Here is a 23780-nt window from a genome sequence, read left to right on the forward strand (position 1 = left end):
GGAATTTAGAACTAATTCTCAAAGTCAGCTAGAAATCGCCCCGCCCCCCCTTCATCTCTTTGCAAATGATGCCGTATACCCAAACTGCTGCGCCATATATACCCAAAGTCCACCGCTGTTGGCTGATTTGAACATCGTGAGCGGCATAGTTACCGTGGCCGCCGCGGGATGCCGCCATGTGCCCGCGCACTCGCGATCACACTGAAAGTAAGCCGCGCGTTCGGAGAAAAAAAAAAGAAATAAAAGAAATTACTCAAGGGCTTGAACCGACGGTGCGTATAGACGGTTTTTCGCGACGACTTTCCCGAAATCACGCGCGGATAGTTGTTCTGACGTCTGCCATTATTGTTTCGTTTTTCGTTTCTTTCGTTTGACGTCGGCGTTTGTATCCTCATTTCCATTCCTTATGCCTTTTTAGAGATCATGATTCACTTAACGTCTTTGCTGAGAATACAAAATTATTGAACACCTACTAACGAAAGGAGTACGTGTTTCCCATCCGTGGGAATAGGCACGTTTTCATCATCGCTGCGTCCTTTCTTTTCCTTATTAAATGTGTTTAACGAGAGGTTGGTGCCTAGGTTTGGCTCCGGCTACTCCTCATACATAATAATTTGCATTGGCAAGTTGCCACTAAACCTTAAAACAGAAGAAAGCACCACTTGACAATGATTATTTCACGGGGACAAGCGCGGTTAGAAATTCCTAGAAGAGATTAATGCTCATTGGTTTTCGTTGTGTATGTACCATGTATGTACCATGTATAGACTCCAACGAGGTCGATGATCTGTGTTGTTTGTATCGTGGCGTTCTGCGAGTGCGACACCGCGTTCACGTGTTTGTGTTGCCCGCTTGAGCTACGCGGGTATTTTGCTGTTTGTGTAACTTCGTACGCGCGAAAAACTGTGGACTTGTGTTTTTATGCCTATGTACGCGCGCGTGTGTTTGTGCGTGCGTGCACGCGCGTATAATTTTCAGTATAATTCGTGTCTATAATTTTCAGCTACACTTGACTGAAGACTCACGCTTGGGGATAGCCCTTAGTCACTTAGTCAAGCATTCTTTCGCACACCATTAGTAGAGGCGGTCGTTCACCCTGTCGGAGAAATATATGTATACATTTATAGTTACAAGCCATCATCCCCCTACTACACCCTTTCGCATATATATATATATATATATATATATATATATATATATATATATATATATATATATATATATATATATATATATATATATATATATATATATATATATATATATATATATATATATATATATATATATTGTATATAATGCAACAGGCGGGTTCTTCTAAAGAGGTTCGGCACGGCGCCTGGCACAAGGGTCACAAATGCGAGACAGCGTCAGCACAGAAAACAGACCGAGCGCGCAACACACGAACGTCATCGTCTTCACTTTCGCTGGCACAGAGCGGGCGCCGATGCGCACCGGTACAATATATATATATATATATATATATATATATATATATATATATATATATATATATATATATATATATATATATATATATATATATATATAGACACACATAACTATTCGAGGCATAAACGAGGCGCACACTTCCGTGAGCGGTAGGGTGAACAACCAGTGCGTGCACCGCCTCGAACACGTTACAGCAGATGCTCATTAAATATTCATATTTCTCTCCATTGTTTATGTAGCAAGGGGTTTTTGACATGACTGAGATGTATAGAACGTTAAAATATCAAACATTGATAGAACGCTGTATGACCTTAAAAGACGAGGCTCTTCTAGTCTCGCGTCTTGTTTGTGTGAGTTGATACGACGTTTTCTTCCGATATGGCACAATGATCGTGGTTTCGATCGCCAAGTTTTAGTGCCGAGTCCTCAAAGCGGCTTACGTACGCAAGCCCTTGCGTTCCTTTGTATTCTCCTTGGTTGCGGCTGGAAGTACAAAGGTACGCAGGTGCGTACGCAAGCGGCTTAAATTCCCCGGCACTAAAGCCACCTAATGTCAAGACGACGTCACGGTATGCAGTGCAGGGATGTACCCAATAATTTTTATAGGGGGGGGGGGGGCGGTTCAATCACTCGTTTTGTATGTTCGTGTGTGCGTTTGTATGTATGCGTGTATATGTACACAGTCAAAATTGCTCACCTTTGAGCGGGGGCTGGAACCCCCCCCCCCCCCAAAAAAAAAAAAAAAAAACATGGCTACGCCAGTGGTGCAGCGGATATTGCAGAAACAAGCATGGTACCGTCTCTGACTCTTTGCACTGCAGCTAGTGGCAGGTGTGCAGGCACGTATACAGACGTGCGCACACATCTGTGCGTTCCAACGAAGGAGTGGGAACCAACACCATGCAATCCTGTTTCTATACCGCCTCATGTTGCGCGCTTCATCGCAACAAGCTCCAGAACCCGGAAAAAAAAAGGCGAGACAGGGAGCGACCATGCTGTGTCGAGAAACAGCTGTTAACTGTTACCGCGTGAGCACAGTCCCATATATTTACATATAGCCACGCGCGCTTAGTTCTTTACTTTATGTGATCGGGTTTCACGAACAAAAGCTGTTACCATCGCTCGACGCAGGCTACGTCGCGAATGTTTGGGAAGCTTCTCGATTGTTTGAGACTTTTCTGATAAGATTGCGCGCACGTCACGAATAGTCGAGTTTATTCTGGAGCTGACGCGAGCACGAGCGATAACGCTGGATGTTTCGATCATTCGTGTATAAAAGACGATGCGTTTTGCCGACGATCATATTCCCGCCGCGGTGATCTCCTAGTAATGGTGCCCGACTATTGACCCGAAGGTCGTGGGATCGAATGCCAGCCAGGGCGGCCGCATTTCGATGGAGGCAAAATGCTAGAGGTCCGTGTGCTTAGATTTAGGTGCGTTTAAAGAACACCAGGCGGTCGAAATTTCCGGAGCCCTCGAGTACGGCGTCTCGCATAAAATATATCGTGGTTTCTGGAGGTAAAAATCCCAACAGTTATGTATTACGATCATATTACTGAATGCCGATGACTGTCACCCAATAGAGATATTTACATTTACCGCTCTTACTGCAACCTTCTTCACCGTCACAACCACGTGACAATATGAAAAAAAAAAACACGCTGCTTTCTTTCATTATCGTAGTTGAGCTCGAGAGAGAGGAACTCCATGTACATGGACTATGTGGTTACTTTCTCATGTTTTGCATGGTAAAAGCTCATTTTCAGTACATAAGTCGACACATGGAAGAGGGGGCGGGGGACAGGAATGAATGAATAGAGATGGGGGTTACTTAAAAGTGTTTGGATGCAATCTCGTTGGTAAGTATCCATCTAAATAGAGCTTCGCTGGCAGTCAGCGCCCGTCCTCGTGTGATGTTTCCTTTTCCGTACGTAAATTCGGGCAGTTTTTTTTTTATTTATGTAAAGGTTAGTCAGTCCTTGAACCGGTTGACGACCTTGTGTTGGGGAAATGAGTTTTACGGCATAAAATGTGATAGAAGAAGTCGTCACCAAAAACTGTAAAGTGAGATGAAAATGTAGAAAAAAAAGGAAATAAGAGAGCAGAAAACGACATTCTCCAATATCTCTTTATCCCAGAACCACCACATAAAAAGAGAAAAAAAATACAGAGAACAGAAAGAGCCAGCAGCATTGTGCGTCAGGAAATTTTATTATTCTTTGATACTCGTACACACATACACAGGGACACAGAGGAAGCAGGGAGAGATCAGGCTGACAAACTGCCACCTAGAGGGGCACAACACCTGCCTACTCTTTCGGGAGGAGGGAAGAGATAGAGGAAACGAAGGTAGGAGAAGAGAAGGAGGAAAGAAGGTAAGAGATTAAAGAAAAAAAATGACGAAGAGATTGACAAAAATACGTATAAACGTGAAAAAAGGAAAACATCTGTAAACGGATGGGCAACCTCCAATAACACATACATCTTCGTATGTTCTCATATTCGCAGCAGCCGCCAGACAATCAGCCCAGGTATGTCGCGCTGCAGGCAATCGAACACGCAGCCGTGATACTACCGGAGCACGTCAAGTAAATGAAATATAAAAACCTCGCGCAGCACAGTCACCGCTCGCAACGCTTGCGCACGCCGCTCGGCGAACTTGTCCAGCTCCCTCCCTGCTGTGCGCGTATAGGACAGTTGTGCGACGACGGCGGTTCCACGCAGGTACAGATGCTAAGAGCTCTCGCATTGTGGCAGAACGTATTGTGGTATCACAAGGAGAACTGCGCGAGACGGGGGCCGTGGCTGCTCGGATTTACTATATGCCCGCTGAGACTGTGAACCATGAATGTTACGCACTGCGGAAGATTGGTACGTTGACAAATATTTTCGTGCCTCTCTTGTTGTTTGCTTTTGATATGATCGAGCGCAGACGTTCGTACAGCCATAACCCTGCGCATTGAAAAAAAAAAAATGACGTGAAAAGCCCGACTGAATAGAGGTATGGGGCCGACTGGCGCCCCTTTTTAAATGATTCAGGTTGGGGGGGGTCAGAGTGCACCCCCCCCCGCCTTTCCCCCGGATCATTTTCATTGGCGTCATTTCTTTAAACGTCTTTATTTCTGCATGTAATAGGTTAGACCTTGCGGCAGGAGAAATAAAATAAAATGTTAATGCGCAGGGTTATGGCTACGCATGCTTTTCTGACAATAATGGTGACCAAAGACCCCTGATGTGGCATTCAATGATCTGTTTGCTTCCCAATTTCACCCCGGAAATCCGGGGAACAATGGCATGCCTTTGTGAGAAGCACGTCATGGCTTCATTTTCACCTTTGCATCCATTATTGCGGAGCTCACTTTATTTCGCACGCGACCAACAGGATGGTGAAACTTGGGCCCCCTAATGTGAGGACCCTGCACGTGCCTATGTGCTCGAGAACATCTTGCGTACCGACAACCCTCTCTTCCTGTGATTTGTGAACTGTGAGCGGATACGTCCTCACCAACCGCATTTACTCTGCGAGCGTTGGTTAATGTTCAATCGTGTTGACTGTTTGATATTTATCGTTGGCTAAACGTCCCTAACTGATTGCTAATATCGGCTGGTTTGGGCTACATAACGTCTATCACTGGCTAATGTCGGCTAACGTAGGCGCTCCGCTCTTGTGACTTTCAACATTGTTTTCATTCAGTCTGAATTCAGCGATGCTCTCGCATACGCACTGACGTGGTTCAGTTTCAATATTTAATAACTCGTTCTACACTTTCAAAAAAATTTGGTAAAAAATTGGTAACTGCAAGCAAATGGGTAGGAACAGCAGCTGATACTACCTTTCTTCGACCATTACGAACTTCTTGCTGCCTGTTTAGTCCGCCTCGGGGTTTCAGTGGTTACGGTGCTTGGCTGCCGATATACGTCCTGCTTCCTCATTCGTAAGTGCAGTTTTGTTGTGATAGCAATTATATGGGCACATCAAGCGAGCGAGGGAGAATAAAACTTTCATTAGTAAAAAATTAAGAGTAGTTTTTGTGGATCGGACCTCCTAGTCCGGAAGACCATCGTCTTTTGCCACCGTCCGGACTCGGTTGAATAAGCCTTGCTGCTGCTCTGGATCCGAGCGGGGCAAGGTTTATAGGGTTAGCGGATTTTTCTCGCACTTACCGCTAAATCGCGCTGAATGTTTTTGTCTCTGTATCTCGTTAATTTTTATTACCATTACACGTGAATAACGCACACTCACACGCGCTGACACGCACGCGCATATAAACACACGTACACAGGGATACAGAAACCACTTCTCCCCTTAAATAAAATCTGGCTAGTACCCTGGTTAAACAGATGCTGCACTGTATGTATGTATGGCCGTCGAGGACAAGCTCTGCTGAGAGATGCAGAAGTGCAAGCTGGAATATATTTTGCCAGTAGGCGCAGCTCGAAAGGAGCACAAGGTAATCGTGCAACACCCCCTCACGTGCGAATGCTCTTGAAAGCCGTTGCGACCTCGCGCTAATAGGCCGAATTTTGCAGAAAACACGCTCTCCGAGCTTGGCTGCATATAGGCACCTTGCGCTGAAGCTTTCCGCAGTTGGCGGCATTGGCAGAGTGCACAGCGAGGGCAGGAAGGACGCGATGCACATTCACTGCGATACCTCGGCTTTCTTAGCCCAATGAGAGCTCGGTGCCTGAATACGCCCGAGGGCGCATGCACCGCATGACTTGGGCGTGCGCTTACGTGTTTACTGTCGAAATGAGAAGAGAGAATGTAGTTAAACTGCAACTCCGACCTCCATCCGGTCTTCATCGACGCAAAGCTTCGCTTCTCTATCGCCTTTTGTTGGGAGTTGCCTTCACGATGGCATATATACAACGTTAACTGGAACGACAGACTGCACGGCACGCGATGTTTTCGGCACCGAAGGAAACATGGACCACTTGCTCTGCTGTTGTCCTCGATTTGTCTCGGAGACGCGAGTGCTGCGATGACTGTACGATCGGCCACTTTCTGTGCAGGTGCCACTATAAAACACCGTGCCCATCTCTCGTCGGCCCACAAGGTACAGTCACGATCGTACAGTCACGCACTGCGATGACTGTACGATCGGCCACTTTCTGTGCAGGTGCCACTATAAAACACCGTGCCCATCTCTCGTCGGCCCACAAGGCATTGAAGGCACTCTTGTACGTTTTGAGGACGACGTGTGCTAACGCCTCTGACTTGCGGTGCAGTCCCGCACGCTCCAGTGAATTCATTGCATTTTACCCTTCCCCCCTCTCTCTCATCTTTCTATTCCCATTCCTCAATCCCTTAAAGGGGTACTGACACAAAAATTTTGGCCTCGCGTATTTTTTTTTTTTTTTGCTGCAATGTGTTGCTGAAGGCCTGTTAGTCATAACACGGCACATCGTTTGCTGCAGTGCGCGACAGATAATTAATCACAGGCTCCTCATTACCGACCAATGTAAGTTTCGGTTTCAAAAAAGACAAGCCTCCGGGTGCGACTATCACCACCTAGCGGGTACAGCGCTCGATCACGTCAGCACACAGAACTGTGACGCACTTCCGCGCGGTTCGCGAGCAGCCGCCGAGAAGTAGGCTGCTGGAGCGAACGCGGCAAAAAAAAAGAAAAAAAAAGAAAAACGGCTATGACGTCATCATAACTTGTTGCAGCGTGGTCACCTGAGGGAAGTACGTGGGCCACCGAGGGTCACCTTTGAGGGTGTCAGTAGCTCGAGGGTGTCGATCGCTCACGCAAACTTCAATATTCATTTAAAATACCTTCTATGTTCGCTGTTGATATTTTGCAGGAGATATACGCATGTTCACGAGAATCGATCCCGCAGGCTATCTCGGCCGCGAAATTTTGTGTCAGTACCCCTTTAACGTAGGGTAGCCAACCAAAATCTTTTCTGGCTAACCTACGAGCCTTCTGGCTTTCTGTCTGCTTCCTCGAAAGTGTGTGCTGAGGCGTTTACAACGTAATTTCATTTACTTCGTTTATACCCAGTGGCCGTCGTCGGTAACGCGCGTTTCCATATCCTAAAGAGCGCAGCAGCGGAACTTGCGATCTCCCTCACGCGCTGGAGAATCACGTGACGTGAACAGAAACGTCACGGATGACGTCATATGGTAAAGCGCCACGTCGCTGTTGACTCCTTTTCTGGCAGTATAGTGATGCTGGCAAAATAGTGACAACAGCGAAGCGGCACGGCGTATGCTACTTGTGCGCCAGTGACCCGGACCAACCAGTGACACTGGCAAAACAGCGATACGTATGCAACGCCAGACAGAACCGTACAGTTTGATTCAAAGTTTGGGGATGGTGTGACGTCGTACGGGACGTTTCTGGCCAGGTCACGTGACTCTCCCGCATGTGACGTCGATCGGAACTTACGCTGTTGCGCTCTTTAGGCTACGGAAGCACAGTGAAAGTGTCGTAGCGCCTATCTTGCAATCATGCAATTAAGAAAGAGGGAAAGGTAAAGGAAAGACGGGGAGGTTAACCTGGCGACTTCTCCGGTTGGCTACCTTGTACTTGGGAAGGGGAAAGGGGATGCGAAAGAAGGGAAGAGAACAGAGTCTGTAACGACACTACTGTGTCATGACAATAGCACTGTCTAAAAACAACGCATAAACGTAGTCACTGAACTGTCACAACGTGTCGTTCAGTGCTGTTTCTTTATGAAACCACTTCTCTATCTAAGCTTTGTGCCGTTTCTTTTCTTTCTTCTTCTTTCGCACGTGACGTCGGGCGCTGCCTCCTCGGGACTACTCCGGTGCTGCCCAAAGTGCGACCGAGTGCACCACCTGAACTTGAGCCAGCAGTGCGACTTCGTGTACGGCAACGAGGAATGCCACTCGGACGAGCAGTACCTGGCTTACACCACGTTCGTCTACTGCGCATTCGGGTCAGGGCAGACTGTGCCGGGACTGGTCGTGCTCGTAAGTTTTCTCTCCAATCTTTTTTTTTTGTTAAGGTAACATAACTTTCCCGCTTAAAGTAACATATCAAAAGCCATAACACTCAACCATAAATTGTTCGCTTGAGTTCCGCGTCACCTGTTATTTAATAATTGCACAGAGATAGGAAGGTAGGCTGCATTAGAGCCGGCCGTTCCGATACGCAGTCGAGAAATTTCTTCCTCACACTTGCCCATAAATACATATACACATTACACAAACGAAACTAACATGCTAGGCCTCAGGAAATAGATACAAACAAACCAATCCGGAACAATACAAGAGAAGCGACCGGGATGTGCACATTGTTCAATATAAACACGCTGTGCGCATAACGCACGAATGTAATATGCCAAGTAGTCCAAACAACAAACTCACAATAATCGTAGCGCTCATATGTTCTTTGCAACGTATTGAATTCCGATTAAAATACGTTCGGAAGTTTTCCACGATTGGAGAATTGCTGCGTTTCAAACGAACTCTGGTATGTAGTAGTGTTTACTTGTAGCCTCGCTTCAAAAACAAAACAATAAAAGAAAGAGAAAAATAAGGAAATAATAAGAAATAGAAAGGTTTACTGAGCGCAGCACATAGCAATGGCAGAACACGTCACTTGCGAGTGGCCTGGTCAGGAGAACGCTTTCAGCCCGTGTGGTCCACTCGCATTTTTGTTTTATGACGCCACCTGCCACCATCCGTCTCCACAACGTGCAAGCGTGTCACATTCAAGCGGGAGACGGGACTGACGTCGATGTCTCGGTTAATTGGATGTCAAGCTGCGAAAAACACCGATGACGTCACTCAGTGGAATGTATAGCACATCGCGCACAACGGCCGTTCTGACCTCAAGCACGTAAAAAAACAAGCGAGGGGGGCTGTCACACAACGGAACGGTGACCGGTAGATCGAGCTTACGAACGAACTTTACTGCAAAGTAAAATCACCGGGCATGTGCAGCTCGTACAAAGTGCAGCTGTAGTGAGTTCCAAGTATTTTGTACCTACCATCTCGCTCAGTCGAGTTCGTGCTGTGCGTGATGCCTCATCAAACGCGAAAATTGACCTCGGCGTCGGCAGCGTCAACACGATTCAACAAATCATCATCACTTGATGACGTCACAGTGACGTCACAGATAGCTAAAACTTCTGACGTCACTATGACTTCGTGATGACTTCACGCAACGTGACGTCACATGATGTCGCCATCACATGACTTCGTCGTTTGGTCAAAGGTGGGCTGATCACCGAGGCAGTACAGAACTAGGTGGGATGCAGAAAGCTTGCAATGCTTCCGATCACGGAGGCCGTGGAAAACCACGTTAGGTGCAGAAAGTTTTCGGAGCGGGGCATGGGAGGATCAATACACCGACTGCGAAGAAAAAATCACAGCATATCCACGTAGTGAATGATGATGAGTGGGCGAAGCTGCGGAGGTTCATCGGTAAACCGTGAATCTTCCGTGAATTCTGCCCAGTACATCATCACCGACGTGAGATTGGGCGCGTTTATACTAAAGGTTCGATGAGAGTTATGACGACTTGCAGCTCACTTTAATTTTACATGTACGCTGTGAATTTTCATTGTTTAGAAAACCATTGCTTTAGAAAACATCTGGCGTCTTTCGTTAAGCAGCTGGCATCTTTTCGTTTTGCTTTAGAAACATCCGGCGTTCTTTCGTTTTGCTTTTAGAAAACATCTGGCGTCTTTAGTTGGTTTATTTCATCAATCAACGGCGTTTTGAACAAAATTTTTATTGTTTAATCACGCACAGGAGAAATCTCACCAGGCACTACCTTGGAGGTAAACAATGGCTGCTAATGGGAATGAGAGACAGAAGTCGGCTTTTAGCTAACATTTACACTTCTACTTTACTAACGTTTCCTACTGGAACATGCCAATGGCTGCTAATGGGGAATGAGAGACAGAAGAATTCGGCTTTTAGTTAACGCGCACGCTTCGAATTTTTTATTGTTCAACAACGCACAGGAAAAATCTCCCACCGGCACCACCTTGGAGGTCAAGATCTGGTTCTAGCGTTACGACTGGTTACGCGCTACGACTACGAGGGACGAACGGGTGCCGCTTTAAGGAGCTTCGCCCCTAAAAGAAGATTGCTTTCGCCTTCGAATCTTCTTAGGCGAATGCATAAGGGACCCTGTCAGTTGTTTTTCTTGCTGATGTCTACAGTCACCACGCGTCACGAACGCTCTGGCACTCACCGTCATCCTCACCACCAGCAGCCACGCGCTCCGGGTATCGCATTTCAGTCGCCCAGCATTGTACCTGAGAAGTGATTCAGTAAGATGTCCGCGGATGGCTCAATAAACGTGTCAGAGTCCTTTCTTCTTGCTTTCGTGCATTGGAAACAACGAAATAAACGAGCGCGCTGCGTAGATGCTGCAATGACTACAGAAGGAACTGTTCGTTGGCACTGCCATGGTAGGGTCAGAATTCCGATGGGGGACGATCGGAATTTCGATAATCTCATTGCTATCAACGCGGCTGCCGCGTTGATATCGAAAAGGTAAAGACAGACTTAGATAGACCGACACCTGCAAGTGCATGAAGTCATCTGCTAATACTAACTGCTATAACAAAAAGAACGATTCAGCGTTAACTCCTGTGGGGAACTAAGCTCAAGGTAGAACGTGTCAACTACAGTATTTGTGAATGAGTAATCAGGGATATAGAACTGAAACAATGTTAAGAAGAGAAAGAGAAAGAGCAGAGGAAGGCAGGGAGGTTAACCAGAAGTTTGCATCCGGTATGCTACCCTGCACTGGGGTTGGGGAATAGGGGGTTGAAAGCGAGAGAGAGAAAATAAATAATAAGAAAAAAAAAACAAAAAAAAAACAGTCACAACCACACACACACAAGAGCGTTCCGCTCAGAGGCGCTCTGACAGACCAGTGGATCGCAGGAAGGCGAGTAGTGCTTGTAAAGCCTTCTTCTGCGACGTTATGTCCGGACGATGGCGTAAAAGTCTTTCTTCTGATAGAGGTTATAAAGGTGACCCATGCTTACTGCTTTCCGATAACCTTCTTTTTTTTTTTTTTTTTTTCCTCGTCTATTTCAAGACACTCGGTCTACTCGTCATGTTCGTGGGCCTGGGGATCACGGCTGATGATTTGTGAGTTTTTCAGGAGTGCTCACTCCTTCCTTTTCTCTCTCTCTCTCTCTTTCTTTTCCTGCTCGATGCTTTCTTTGGCATTCTTACGTGCTCAAATTGTGGGACTCTCCCTGAAGCGTATAGGCCATTTAGACTTTTCTGAAGCAACGATGGATGAGGCTGTCAAGGTGGATTCAGAGTGATTTAGACGATCTCTAATTGTTCCTATATAGGAGAGCAATTGCACGTTCTGAACGCGCAATGCTTGTGAATGTGCAAATCTACACGAAAAAGAACGAAGGGGCGCTGTTATGTAGTCTAGAAGAAAAATCGCGCTTTTAAATTTGATACATTACCTAACCCCGCCTCGGTACATGCGTTAAACCACGTCAAGCCGAAGGACCTCGCGTTACAGTTGCTGAAGCAGCCAGTGACCAAGTCAACGATGAAACGGCGACACCCGATAACGCATCTCTCAAAGTCCAGCTGTTGATTCGAGGCGCTAAAGCTCATCGATAAATGGCCAGGCATCCCGTATCGTCCGTTGCTCCATGCAACGTCTTTAATTGAACGAGTCATTGTCTTTCGCACAATGTACGGAATGAGGGTACCCTAGCGCGGAGTCGCATGTTGCGGTTTACGAAGTTGTTGATCGCTTAGTTATTTAGCAACACAGCTCTCGAAGGACAGTATACCGCGTACCGTAGGCGGCTACATTCTAAGAAAAAAAAAAAAAAGATGGCCGATCCCTCCGTCATTGGAATCGATATAACACGAAAGTGAAACGTGTCGTCACAGAAGTAGTTGACTGTTTATAGCGCATTGGTAGATGAGAGCTTGTACAATGTCTACTGCTGTTTGGCAGATATAGCACCGCTTCATGTGGACGCACCCACGTTGACGCCAAGTGGTACATCTCTGTACCGACGACTAACGCCCATGATCACGATTTAACCCTTGCGGTAGCTGAAGTTCTTAACATACACGCGGACACCGCATATGGTGAATCCCGCGCAAAGATGGCAACAAGCATAATAAACGCTGTTACTTAATATGCACTCCTCCAAAGCTTCGTGAAACACGAACAGAAACGCTACGCGCGTCGTGTCTTCCCTCTAGTCTGGCCGTTAATTCTCACATGGCGAGCAGGCAACGCGGTGCGACAGCCAGGCAAGCGTTTTCGATATGGATGGATGCTATGGGCGAGGTTTTGGCTAAAGCCACCTCCTCGCGACAGGGGCGTAGCCAAGGGGGGGGGGGGATTCAACCCCCCCTCCCGAAAATTTTCAATTTTGCTTGTGTATATGTGCACGCACACATACAAACGCACGCACGAACATACATAAAGTATGGTTGAATTCCCCTCCCCCCCCCCCAAAAAAAAAAAATTCTGGCTACGCCCCTGCCTCGCGGTGTGAAAGTGTTGACGAAGTTACACTTCTATGGGAAACGCGCCGAATAGGACGGTCGTAGCGACGGCGAGTTTTTATTTTCCCGAGCCTGGTGTCACACATGTCACCGCCCCATTATAAATGGGACGCTCATAACATCCATCTATTCAAGAGCTGTGTGAAAGAAAAGTGTGAAAGATAAAAGGCGCGTTCATGTATCCTCTGCACTGTGTTTGGCGGTAGCTTAGTAGGCTAAACGCCCGCCAGGCATTGTCGCGGACCAAGAGGTCATGGTTCGACTCAAGTCAAGGGAACTTTTTCCTATAGTTTTTTTTTCTTTGCCATCTGATGGCGTTCATTTTGCTGACGTTTTTCCGTGACGGAAATGCGTCATGAAAGTCATAAAACAGTTTCGTGTTAAAAAAAGGGGGGGGGGGGGCGTACGTGTCATTTTCGGTGACTTGCCACTTGTGCAGTGTACGGTTCTCTGTAAAGGGACACGTTAACTCTCTCTTCAGTCCCACGACTCTCCGACAAGAGTATAACGATCTCCAAAGGGAGTCCACGTGTCTCTTTAAGGAGACTCATATACGTGACAAGTCGGGATGCACACAAAAAGAAAAAGAAACTTGCACTCGGCCGCGCAAGCTAAGCTAGTAAAGTTCACAGTTGGGCGAGTTGGTGGTAGTTCATGTTAACGTGTGAAGCAGTGCATGGAGACAGGGCACAAAAGGAACGAAAAACGAAAGGAAAACCGCTGCACTCGCAACTAGTTTATTTAAAAAAAAACATGGTTGATATACATACATGAAAGCGTACCACGTGTGACCATGACGTTCAAGTTACAACAGTTTTTTGGTGATCTTCCGAAAAAGACACTTCGCAATCGCTTAGAACTACTGATGCTTGGCTGATGCAATCATCTTTTCTTTTAGTGATATGGAAGGCCTCGATCACTTCCTTGGCGAGTGCAGCGGTTGTCCTGTCGTTTCGTTCCTTTTATGCCTTGTCCCCCTGCGCTGCTTCACACGTTAACATGATACCAGTGAAGCTAGGTTTCAAACTTGGCTTAAGCTAGGCTATTTTTCAGTTTTTCATGGCTCTTGGGTCGACGAGCTTCACTGTTATCAAGTTTTGCGCCGCCGAGTGCAAGCTTCTACATTTTTTTCATTTAAACTTAGCGCAGTTAGTCATTTCGGTAGCTTCGACGCGGCTCCTCCGAAGCTGTTGCTATGGCGCATGCGCGGCTTGGCAACGGTACAGCGATGTTTTTTGCGGGGAGCAGCCGCTTTCATGCCGTGCTTAACAGCTTCGCTGTTAAAAGGAGCCAAACGACTCTCTCTCTAAGAATCATCATGTAGCGCGAACTACATGATGATTCTTAGCAAGCACCAACTAGCCCAAGAAAGAAATCCTTCTGCAGGACTCTCTTTCTTTTTTTTAGTGCAACATGAAGCGCAAGTGGGCTCATGCGAACCTCAACCCAACGCCTGCTCATCCAAAGGAGGTTAAAAAAATTGTCCGCGTATCTGCGTGCTTCGCTGCAAATGTCGTCTAAAGACGATAGAAGAGGCGCTGCGTGAAATATGGACGCCATCTGGCAATACGTCAAGAAATATGAGTGCTGTGTTGCGGGCTGGTAGTCCCGGCGCCGCAGCCGGCGAAGACCGGCGGTGACCAACGCGACCGGCGGGGACGCCTGCCAGCCCGAACACGCGGTTTGGCGCAAACCGCCGAAGGAGAAGAAACGTCCGCACTCAACGAGTACTCTCCACACACTCTTTTATTTTCACGTCGCCTGGGTAAAACAAGAATGCCAGAGCGGCGCCCCCTGACATTCGTGCAGTGCAATACTGAACTGAAACCGAAACACAACAATGAGCTTGTGCAGAGGGCACGGAGGAAGGCAAGTTTCAGCGCAGTCACATTTTCAGCGCAGCTTAAGAAACGAGGGTCTTTAGAATTACGTGTCTATCTATTTTCTATCAACACACCACTTAATACTTACTTAGTGATGTTGCGCCTCAGATATGCGTAATGTTTGCTTTTTGATCGACAATGTACACAAGTATGAACTTAGTCAGCTGTTCAAGATGGCTGGCCCTTGGGCAAGTGGTTCAACTTTGGCCGGGTGGCTGAATCGAGTGACGTGCCGACAAACAGAAAGACAGACAGAAAGACAGACCAAAATTTCTCCGTTTAAGTTCCCCAAGAAAGACTATTGTCCATATCGTCTTTAAAAATCTGGAGTGGAAGCTCTCGCACATTACCGGCAAAAGTGAAGCCAGCGTCTGCACCCCCTCCCCCCCCCCCCCTCTTCCCCTGGAAACACCCTCTTTTCATGTGGTTTTTCATGTGGTGCCCGTTTAGAGTTCAAGTGGCTTTGCTCTGTTAACGGCAATGCTAGGTTAAATATAAAATAAAAGATCGTTGTTCCCGACAAAAGTAGCGCATGGAGGCATGTATTGATGACATTATCCCCAATAAAATTTGCCAAGAACTTGAGGCTTTTTAAGGAAACCAGTAACACAAAGACGGACGTTGAGCCTGAAGATCTGGCCATATTAAACTCGTAGGGTGTGGAAGGAAAACGCTCTTTTTCTTCGGTGAACGCTCACGAAAGCACCACTTTCTTTAAGTATGGTACCGAACTAGCTTCGAATGTAACGGGGACAGCTTACTGCCGTCCCATAGTAGGGTGCGTATAGCACCCTAAATCGTTAACAATTTGTTGTGAACACATTTTATTATTCCCCTACTAACATGGCGGCTGCGGCTGCCGTCTTTAGGGGCGGGGGTGGGAGGGGGTGGGGGATCATGGCTCTACTCTTCAGGCATGATATCCACTCCAGCAATTCTTTCAACCTTTTTGGCGCAACCCTACTAGTTCTTTTTACTTTTTCAGTTTCGCGCAGCAATGATATTTTTTGTATGTCATAAAGAATTGCAAAGTTTGTCGACAAATAATTGCGAACAGCTTCTGGCGCCGCTTCTAAGCGCGCTTGCTATTATCTAACGAGAACAAAAAATATGTGGTATTTTCAAAGTTTTCTGTCTCTGTTCTGGCTATCGATGATCATCCAATAATATAATTAATTATCAGTATTTCCTGCTTCACGAGGGCAAATTATATGTGATTGCGAGACGGGGTTACTGCTGAGGTTGGATCCTTAGTTGCAGACACATAAAAGCCATCGTGAAGAGCGTATGGTAGAGCAAAATGAAAGGCATCTCACAAGCGTTGACCTTTCGTATGATTCTTGTCGGGCCATTATCACGCGCTTCCTGTCTCATCATTCAAGTTGACAATGGCTCCTTACAATGCCATTAGCCTCTCCGGTGTTATTCAGGAGTATCCGGGTGATTAAGAAATAGTACGGAGGAAGCGCAACTCAGAAAGTCTGAACGAACTAACAAGACGAGGGAGAGACAGACGAAGTGAAGATAGGAAATAGCAAACCCCTGTTTCCTGTCTGTTATCTTCGCCTGTGCTTGTCCATCTTTCGAAAATGGACCACTTGACCTCCTCACAGCGTTAGATCGGCTAAACTGAAGAAAAGCCACTAGCGTCGAAAATTGGGCGATTTCGTACTGGATCGTCTTATAGAGGGCCCCTAAATTTGCATTTTTGCATGAGTCCTCAACAAACACGTAGCCACGACAATTTTTCGAAACGGGGCCGTTATAGAGGAGTTACACGCGTCTGATGATCCAAAAGCGGCCCTCGCCCACTTCGCTCTTTCCTTCTCTGAGCTCCGTTCGTCGGCTCGTCTCTCCTCCTCATCGGGCGAGGAGGAAGAGCAGCGAGCGCGCGTGCCTGCGAGCAGACAAACAGGTTGTTTTTGTGGATAACGCGAATGATGACGTCACTACAACGCCGGGGATACCGAAAGGCTCAGAGAAGACAAGGGATTGTTTCTTGGAATTCGTGGCGCGCCAGCGGCTTGTAGCGCTATCGCGCTTGGCATTGTTGATCGTGACGGTATTCTGAACTCGATGCGCGCGTTTTAAAGGCCCTTTAGCAAACTGCGCAGCAGGACACGACACGAAGGACACGTCTGTCTGTCCTTTCTTTGGGTCCTGTCCTGCTGCGCAGTTTGTTCGTAAATGAAAAAAAGTTACAGTGACGTTTCACTCTGTGAGCGCTGGCGACGCGCAATCGAATTGGTGCTATCCCGTCCCTATCCTATTGAAGGGCAGCTGATTGGAGTCAACCCTGCTTAACATTCCTGGCTTGTTTTTATCCTTTCCCACCTCCTGCTCATCCTCCTCAGTTCCTTCGCTCTCTCTGAATTGTACACGTCCTAGGAAGCGGTATGCAACACTGCCTCACTGCTACCATTCTGAAATAATGTGGTTCTTCTTTTTCTCCGTATTCGCAGTTTGACGCCGTCTCTCATCGTCATATCGGATTCCTTGCACCTGTCTCAAAACATTGCCGTATCCTTTTTTTTTTTGTCTCCTGTGTTTCGCTGTCCGAGTAATCAATTTTGAAATGCCGGAACGTTAGAGCTTCCAACCAGAAATCTCCGAAGGCGCTGCGAAGTTCTGGTCAACCGGCCTTGCTCAACGACTATGCCACTCCCGTGCTGTAGTGCGTAGTGCTGTAGTGCGTAGGAAAAGCTGGTGTGTGCGTGCTTGCGTGTGTGTTTTCTTTATATTTTTTAATCATTTCTCTAAGTCTTACCTTGCTGTCCCTCCTTACCCCTTCCCCAGTAGAGGGTAGTAAACCGTATAATTTTCTTCTGGTTAACCTCCATACCTTTCTCTTAACATCTCTCGCTCTCTCTCTCTCTTTTATTCGCGGCCGTCTAATATTGTATTGTACGGTATTTTGAGTTATACTCTATGCGGATCGTCTCTAGGGACACATTGCAGGGTACAAATTCAGTACGAGTGTTCCAGAGCATGCACTTTGTGTCAAAAAAAAAGAAAAAAAAACCAGAGCCACGTTAGGAATCAAAACAGGGCGTGTTGGCTTATAATGCCCTAAGGTGACAGGTAGCGTGTACGACGACACACACAAGAGATTCACGTCACGTATAAGTATGTATATCAATATAACGTGTGCGGTTCTCTACGCGTCTTCACCACAGAACAAACGAAGCTACGTGCAGAGCACACATGACTGCGGCCTGCGTTTTCCACAACAGAAGACCAGGTGTAATGCATCCCAATGTCCCGTCTACAGCATTGACTAACCAGTTCTAACCAGTTCTAGTCAGCTCTGGCCATTGCTAGCCAGTTTCGGAGGTATGCGAGTGAGCGTAATAGTTGATCTCGGTCCGGAATATTCATCGTCCTGGCTTTACAGAGCGTACAGGTGAAATCGTTGACCTTGGACCAGGTGTCTACAGTGGGTCTATCCTTCCGGGATAGACCAACCGTGGTAGCTTAGTAGCCGAAGTGTAGCGCTGCTAAACGTGATGATGCGGGTTCGATTCCCGCATTTCGATGTGGGCGAAATGCAAGAACACCCGTGTAGTACTTCGATCTAGGTGCGCGTTGTTCGAGAAGCCTAGCTGGTCAGAGTTAGCCTGGGGTCCCCCGTTACGGCGTGCCTCATAACCACATAATTTGGGCGCGTGAAGCGCATGAATTCAATAATTCTGATTACCCGAAAAGAAAAAAAAAAACGGTTTCTTTTAAACGAAATTTCTAGAAATGAAGCGAATTGTACTTCGTTCACCTCCGAAATGAACCACCCCCCAAAAAAGAGAGAGAGAGAATGAGAGAGAGTAAGATAAATTGTGGTTCGTCGGGAGGCCTATAAATCACAGATTTACTTCCCTTTGTTTTCTGTGTTTGCTTTCTTTTCTTGCTTCATCTGCCGCAGAGCCTTGCTCCATTGACATTCGACTGACTTTGTTTTGTGCGTCCTCTCGTTTAATTTCTTAAATTTTAATCTGTTTCTAGTTGTTTCTTTTCGTTTTCACAGTTGTCAAATTGAACTGGGCTCCTTCGCGCACTGCGTTGTAGCTATAATACCAGACAGTTCTAGAATGACGCATTCAGAGATAGCGCTCGTCGGGTGCGATGTGCCATTTTCTTCACTTAACTTGGGTACCCAAGACGATAGCGTACGACGCATGCGCAGTGGCCACGAACACTAACGCAATTTTTCGCACACAAGCAGACATTATATAGTGCGCTCCCTTTTTGTTTGCAAAACATGTTCGCGACCTCATTAGAAGTGTTGGGGATTTTACGTCCCAAAGCCACGATATAATTATGAGGGACGCCGTAGTGGAGGGCTCCGCAAATTTCGACCATGTGGTGTTCTTTAACGTGTGCCTAAAAATGAATGCACGGGACTCTTGCATTTCGCCTCCATCGAAATGCGGCCTCCGCGACTTGGGATTCGATCCCGCGACCTGTCTGTAGCGACCTTAGTTTGTCTGCACTTATTTGTCAGCGACGCCACGGCCGTCGTTTCACTGTGTTCCCGTTCGCAATTGTCACCTTTCGGTGTGACCCTTGACTTTGGCCTCACGGCCCCGAAGGGGGTGACCTTCTTGGCGTTCGGCAATGGGGCACCGGATATCTTGTCATCTCTGGCGGGCATCCAACAGGCAAGGCCCGAGCTCGTCATAGGGGAGCTGTTCGGTAAGCACGCTTTTCCTAATGCACGCAATGCATTCACTATCTTATAGTTCCTTCAGGGGCGAATTAGCATATACTATTGAGGGATGCGTCAAACTTCTGACAATTCAATACAACGATTACAAGATGAGGTAGGTGCTTTACTCGGTTACAATTCCGCCCACAACGGCACAGCCATCGCTTTGGGCGGAGCTGATAGCATAAATGCTTCATCCAATAAAGCTTAGCCGTTTTTGTGGCGTCAAGCATCCTCGAGTGTTTCATATATTTGGCTTTCCCATACAGACACACGTTTGTGTCGCTGGTTTTAGGTTTCCGGGACTGTGTGTTCACTGTCCCGTTTGGCTGTTCTGCCAAAATGTCCCTGAACCAACTAGCCCCCCTAAGAACCCTTTTAGTATAGAAGCTTACATGTATGTTTCACTTTCGATAAGTCGAAGCGATATGGAAAAGAGAGGATACGATTGATAGACGATGGAAAAACTTGATATATTCATTAGGTCGTTGTCTGAATGCGTTGAGAATGATGTGCCGTGTAGAACGTGCTGCCCGGAGTGGCGTCACTCGTATTTAAAACCCTTCATTTCCGGTGGTTCAACGTCTTGAGCATCGAGTCATTGATTTTATCGTCGCAGGCGCGGGCATATTCGTGACGTGCGTGGTGGCCGGGTCCGTGTACCTGACGCAAGACTTCAACGTCATGGAGAGGCCGTTTCTCCGTGACGTCATCTTCTACATCAGCGCCACCTTCTGGGCGTTCTACCTCTTCTACACGCAGCAAATCACCATCGCCCACTCCATCGGTGAGCGTATACCAACATACCCCTCTCCTCTCTCTCTCTCTTTTACAAACAGCTGTATACGTAAGCCTGTCTCCAGAAGCATATGCCTAGCAACAAGCGGTCGAAGTTGCGCAAGCATATCGCTATAAAACGGGCACGGAGCGGTTGGCATAGCACGCGAACATGTTCGCGTCAATAAGAGCGTACCGGGAACTAGAGTTGACAAGCATTTTAGACAATTTCATTGAGATTGTCTATGTAAGTGACGAAAAGGCAGATGTATATGCCTGTGAAAGCACCGGGCATATACACCTTATGGTGTATACACCATAAACGGTGTATATACACCATATATACCGTGAAACGCTCACTGCGGATCACACACGAAAAAACATTCATGACTGTATAAAAAGATTATAGAAGACTCATTGTAACGATATTATGGAAAGATACACCATATATGATAGATCATGATAATAACAGGAGTGGATGGCACCATGATAACAAAAACACACTGGACCGAGTTAACCGAAGATAGCTCATGGGTTGGGCTGGCTTTTCGTGAGAGATAAGGGGAGGGGGGATGGCTTTGCGGAGGATTCGCTTGCCAAGGCTAAATGCTGGACCACCTCACTAATTTTCCTTCCGGCGTGGCGGAGACGCACTGGGTCGCTTCAATTAACCGTCCCTAAACTGTCCCAGACCGCCAGTGGGAGCGATCGTTCGCCTAGCTTTTATTGTTTGCATGTCTGCCTGCTAGACGAAAGCCAGACTTCGCGAAACACACACACACACACACACACACACACACACACACACACACACACACACACACACACACACACACACACACACACACACACACACACACACACACACACACACACACACACACACACACACACACACACACACACACACACACACACACACACACACACACACACACACACACACACACACACACACACACACACACACACACACACACACACACACACACACACACACACACACACACACACACACACACACACACACACACACACACACACACACGCACACGTATATTCACAGAACGGCACACGCGCGTGGTCTATATGAGTCCCTATCTGTTTTGTACCTCTACAGATGCTCTGGTAGCTGATTGCCCTAATTTGTATCTCTCTCTCTGGTAGCTGATTCTTTTATTTCCACAATCACGCGTGAAACACGTAGTGCGAAAAAAGAAAAAAAAAGCCCTGCCTATGGGAGCACAATTCAATTAATAAAACAATGTGCCACTTCCTCGGGCGTATCTTGTTTGGTGGGCCGCCACGGTGGCATACAATGGTTAAGGTGCTCGGCTGCTAACCCCAAAGTCGCGTTTTCGATCCCGGCCAAGGCAGTCGCATTTCGATGGAGGCGAAATGGTAGAGGCCCGTGTGCTTAGATTTAGGTGCACGTTAAAGAATCCCAGATGGTCGAAATTTCTGGAGCCCTCCACTACGGCGTCTCTCATAATCGTATCTTGGTTGTGGTACATGAAACACCAGATATTAGTTCTGCTTGTTCGGTCTTTCGCAAGTGGAAGTGGAGTTCAGCATCGCACTATCTTCAGAGTCTGGCTACTTTTGCCGAGGCGGCAATAGTGTCGATCCCGTGACCAGTACGTTACGCTATCACCACGGCATCAACAGCCACTCGAGATTAGCGATCTACCCGAATTTTTTGTTCTTTTGTGTGTTTGTGTGTGTGTGTGTGTGTGTGTGTGTGTGTGTGTGTGTGTGTGTGTGTGTGTGTGTGTGTGTGTGTGTGTATGTGGAGGGGGGGGGGGGTTAATCTTCGTAATTGCATGAATCCTCTTCAATGCCTCGTCCTATCAACGCCAGCGAATTCATCGATATGCAATTATTCGTTGCTTAAGCATATGCACGAAGATATGACCGTAATCACAATGGTTCTCGCTACAGTGTACATTGTAATGGTCCGAGCAGGGTCGGGCTATCTGCATTATGATCGACGAGAAAGGTGCACAGCTTATCGTGAGAAGAACAGCTTTCACTTATTGCTTTCGTCCAGCTGATAGCGAATTATCTGAGTCACGCCCGAAACTTCGTACTGAGGACTTCGGTCGGTGCTGTTTTAATCTGGACGGGCAAATCATCCGTGACCACTCGCGACTCCCGTGCAACATGCAGTAGCGTTATTTCAATATAATCGATTGAGAATAAAAAGTAGGAGAAGATGGCTTTCGCCTTCGAGTCGTCTACGCAAAAACATAAGTGACCGTGTAACTCTTTATGTATGTGCAAGACGCGCATGTGCTCAAAGACAGGACTTAGCGCTAATGCATAATCCTATTGTGGTCAGCCGCTGGCACGAAGAACTGGCTACTATACGTAACCGCTTACTCGCGGCTATATTTTCATTTTTCCTGAGCCGCGGTGACGTGAACCACCCAATGCAAGCAACAGCAAAACGTTTCTTACGCGTCGGCGTTTGACAAGTCCACAAGATGTCGTTAGGAGCACTCCACCACCTCCACGGTAAACCCATGGTATTTCGTAAAATGTAGCACTTATCCGCAAAGGACTGAACTCTCTGTATTATCACGTATCGGTTCTGAAGGTACCTGAATATTCAATTAAATCTTCCCGCCTATCAAGCGTCTGTCGACGATTATCTGCGTAATGAACTGCAATGTCATTCAGCATCGTCCGCAGCTCGCAATGCATATGCACCGAAGATCCCAACGCGCTCAAAAGTGGCGCCTTGCTATCATCCGCCACGTGACTTTTATATTTTTTTCGCTTGTACCATTGTGTGGGCGTGCAATGTCGTAACTGATAATTTCGCAGAACATCCCGTGCTCGGGACACAATAGAAGCACCGGAAATTTATCTCTTTCTGGCCTGATAAAAAAAGGCTTCGCCAGCCGCTAAATAGCTACACATACTATAGGCTCTCGAGGGATCGTATTTTAGAGCGTATCTTTTAGGCGCCCTTTCCAGTGTTGAGCGGCGTCGTCGACAATAATAATATCTGGGGCTGAACGTCCCAAAGACCACGATATGATTATGAGAGACGCCGTAGTGGAGGGCTCCGGAAATTTCGACCAACTGGAGTTCTTTAACGTGCACCTAAATCTAAGTACACGGGCCTCTACCATTTCGCCTCCATCGAAATGCGACCGCCGCGGCCGGGATTCGATCCCGCGACCTTCGGGTCAGCAGCCGAGCACCGTAACCGCTATACCACCGCGGCGGACTCATCGCCGCGATGCCGTCGGTGGCGTAACCGAGAGACATGAAAAGGTAACCGACAGACCTGAAAAAAAAAATTCAGAAAAAAATACTCAGGATCGATTGGGTTTGAAAACAGGCCCTCTGCGACTCAGTCGAGTATGCTTGCACATAGCCACGATGGTGCTTGAAATTCATTTGCTTGCTGATAACTTGCTGCCGGCAATAACTTGCCGGCAGCAAGTTATCTTTTCGTCCA

At 47.1% G+C, this 23780-nt stretch overlaps 1 pseudogene; it reads left to right on the plus strand.

Annotated features, from left to right (window-relative positions):
• LOC119389591 (mitochondrial sodium/calcium exchanger protein-like) overlaps positions 1-23780 on the plus strand; it is a 111883-nt pseudogene that overhangs the window by 64797 nt on the left and 23306 nt on the right.

This window comes from Rhipicephalus sanguineus, chromosome 4, assembly GCF_013339695.2.
Source record: "Rhipicephalus sanguineus isolate Rsan-2018 chromosome 4, BIME_Rsan_1.4, whole genome shotgun sequence".
NCBI classification, from domain to species: Eukaryota; Metazoa; Arthropoda; class Arachnida; order Ixodida; family Ixodidae; genus Rhipicephalus; species Rhipicephalus sanguineus.